General features: G+C 36.7%; 1 long non-coding RNA gene across 2 annotated transcripts; it reads left to right on the top strand.

Moving 5' to 3' along the window:
• The first annotated feature begins 608 nt into the window (after positions 1 to 608).
• On the top strand, positions 609 to 2755 carry LOC134471481 (uncharacterized). Of its 2 annotated transcripts, XR_010040927.1 has the most exons (3): positions 619 to 816; positions 1614 to 1724; positions 2637 to 2755. It is a non-coding gene; the product is annotated as an uncharacterized LOC134471481 (long non-coding RNA). The 2 variants fall into 2 exon arrangements; XR_010040926.1 differs by having other exon boundaries at positions 609 to 816; positions 1614 to 2755.
• Positions 2756 to 3019: the final 264 nt, after the last annotated feature.

The raw sequence follows: 3019 nt of genomic DNA, 5'->3' as shown, positions 1-3019 counted from the left end.
ATTTCATAAGTTTTGAAATACTTATATATTCATGGTAGGATCGTCATAAACCTGATAATGAATTCATTTTCTACCTCCCAAAATCTCCAAGTGCCCCTTTGTTATTTTTACTTACTCTGTCCCTCGAATCATTCATTAGCTTATTAACAGTCGTTTTATAGTTTTGCCCTTAAAAGCTGAATAACTTAATGTTTTTGCCAACCTAAATTTAATTGCTTACATTGACTTTTCTGATGTCTCATTTTCATTTCTTATTATAGAATTTTTCTCTTAACAGTGATTTACTTCTGTGGATCAAGTTTTATGGATTACTGCTAGAATCACTGTGTTTTGCATGCTTGCTAGGCTAACCACCAGGGCACCCTAATGCTCCATGTTATATTCCTGACATGAGACTACAATCAGTTCTTGTTTGTCTTTTGTTGGCTGCCAGGCTCTGCAACTAACAAAAACTTTCTATTATTCCTACTTAGCTTTGGATATTTGGTCATGTCTGGTGTCTACCTAGTTGCAACTTTTTGTTAATTGCTTCTGGAAATTATCTGAATAATTGCTTAAAGCTACTGTCATGCTTTATGTCTGTGTCCCCCAGCCCTCAAGAGTTTGAATTGTCATTTGTTATTTGTTCATTGTCTAGTGCTTGGGTTGATTGTGTCAGTGCTCCACCCACATAGCGGTGGAGCCAGGATGTGATGTAATGGCAGAAAGAAGGTGTGTCTCTGTCTTTGCTGGTTTGATCTTGCCGTTTGCAGCTGCCATGAACAGTGGTCCAGCCATGCCTGCCTGTCTTGGAGCCAACTGAAACCTCCAAAAACTGTAAGAAATAAACCTTTCTTTTCCCAACTTTGGGCTTCAGGTATTTTGTCTTAGCAACGAGTAAAAAGTAACTAAGACAGCTACTGACTAAGCAGTTTATAATGTTTGGTTATCCTAGTCATCTCACCACCAGTTAATCCTAGTACTGTTAAGAAAGCACTTACTACTATAAGCAAACCAAGGTTATTCTGATTACATCTCAGTTGCAAAACTTGAGATCTCAAGTTATATTAGTACCATCCTTATGAATACCATTGGCCTATAGATAGATTGAATAGACTGGTTAATAGAGAATTTTGGATTATTGAAAAAAATCATGAGTTGTCATAACAACAGATCCCAGATGATAAGAGCAGTCAAGAAAAGGAAGTTATTGCAGGACCCGTAAGTTTACTTTCATGAGTGTCATTACAACTTTCTATTTAGTAGTATATGAATACAGAGATTTTTCTTTACCTGGAGTAGCCCAATGGTCACAGGTAATTATAGATTTCCACCTGTGCCATAATCAATATCAGGATGAAAAATTAAATGATAACAACACTGACAAAATTAATCCAGTTCTCTAACATTTATTGAGCTATCACCATGGTCAGATGCTGGGTTGCTTAGTGGGAGACCTAAATGGCTGAGACCGTGTTCTCTCTCAATTTGATTACAGTATAGAGGCAGGAAAAGAAAATTTCTGTTGTAGTTTCAGAACTCACCTTGGCAACTCTGCAATAACTGTTAGTTAGATTTTCTTTGAGTTTTCAAATTCTGGAGTGCAACTAATTAGGACATTTTTCATGCCTTAGTTAATCTCTTATGCACAATGTTGGGCCCACCTTGAGACAAATACCTGCCTGATCATTCTAGCCTTGATGAACCCTCTGGAACTTTGGTGCTTGACTGCAAACCCATTCTAGGTAAATTATCTAATCTGCTTGCTATGTACTGGTTTCACGGGGCACATTCTGTGCTATGGAGAACTGGAAGTACCTGTACCTGTTTACATGTCTCACTCACTGAATCTGTGTGTCCAAATTGCTCTTTACAGTCAAATGAAACTGGAGTGCCATTTTCTTCCTGTGTAGATTTTGAAGGAGTCAATGAATTTTTAATGCTTGCTAATCCTTTTTTTTTTTTTTTTCAGAAATGGAATTTTGGAGGCAGGGTCAAGTCGATAGGGCACTTCATATTTAAGAGGTGTCTTCCCACGTTTGAGGGAAAAGTGAAATACATACAAAGAAGCAGCTCCATTCACTTACATATCTTCCTGCCCATTGTTTGTAGCTAGTGACTTTAATCATGCATTAATATCTCAGGCTACCTCAAAATTCTCAAAGTATTCCCCAAACACAGCTAACTTAAGTTGATATATTTCATAGGCATATATCACATAGCTACGAAAGAAAAAGGTATGTCTTGGGACTTCAAAAATGATTGAGAATGCCAATTTTAGACTGGTGACGGTATCTGATCCAATCAATGCATACAGTCCTTTTAAGACTAGTTAGCTTTGCACAGAATAAATCTATATTTCAGTGAATTATAAAATTTCAAGCCTTAGTGAGACCCTGTTTATGCCATTCTGTGATGGAATTGATGGCGCGTGCGTGTGTGTGTGTGTGTGTGTGTGTGTGTGTGTGTGAGTCTATGTGTGAGTCTGTGTGTGCACAGTGTTTGGGAGGTGAGTGAAGAATGGAGAAAAAGAGTTATTAACAGTGCAAATCTATCCTGCTGCCGGTAGTAGTGAAACACTGGCCTGTTTATTATATACAAGCTAATGAATTTTGATCTTTTAAATCTTTAATGCAATTAAATTACTTCTCTTTTAGGTTCTTTCCTGGAAGAGAATTTTAAAGGGACCAGGTCACAATGAAACTTAAAGAAACACAATATCGTATTAATATTTCCATAGAAGAGGAAATAAAATTTATATCACCTGAACAAATAAGACATAGGTGTGTCATTAAGTTGTTTTATTTATTTTTTTATTCATTCAAAACCTGTTTATTGAGCCTATGTATGCTACACACTGTAACAATTAGAGACGTAAACATCAATTTGGCGAGGCTTTTTCCTACAATGTCTTCCTACAATGTGATAGATAATGAAGCTTATTTCTTAGGCATGATGAACTGTAAGTACAGAACTCATCCATAGGCTGGATTCAGAAAACTTCTATTGACAAAATCCGTGCTTCCCAAGGTGTTTCTGT

The sequence above is a fragment of the Cavia porcellus genome, unplaced genomic scaffold (assembly GCF_034190915.1).
Source record: "Cavia porcellus strain 051 isolate PalLab524CR breed Dunkin Hartley unplaced genomic scaffold, mCavPor4.1 scaffold_18, whole genome shotgun sequence".
NCBI classification, from domain to species: domain Eukaryota; kingdom Metazoa; phylum Chordata; class Mammalia; order Rodentia; family Caviidae; genus Cavia; species Cavia porcellus.
The sequence above is the reverse complement of the archived record's forward strand: the minus strand, read 5'-3'. Positions and strand labels throughout refer to the sequence as shown.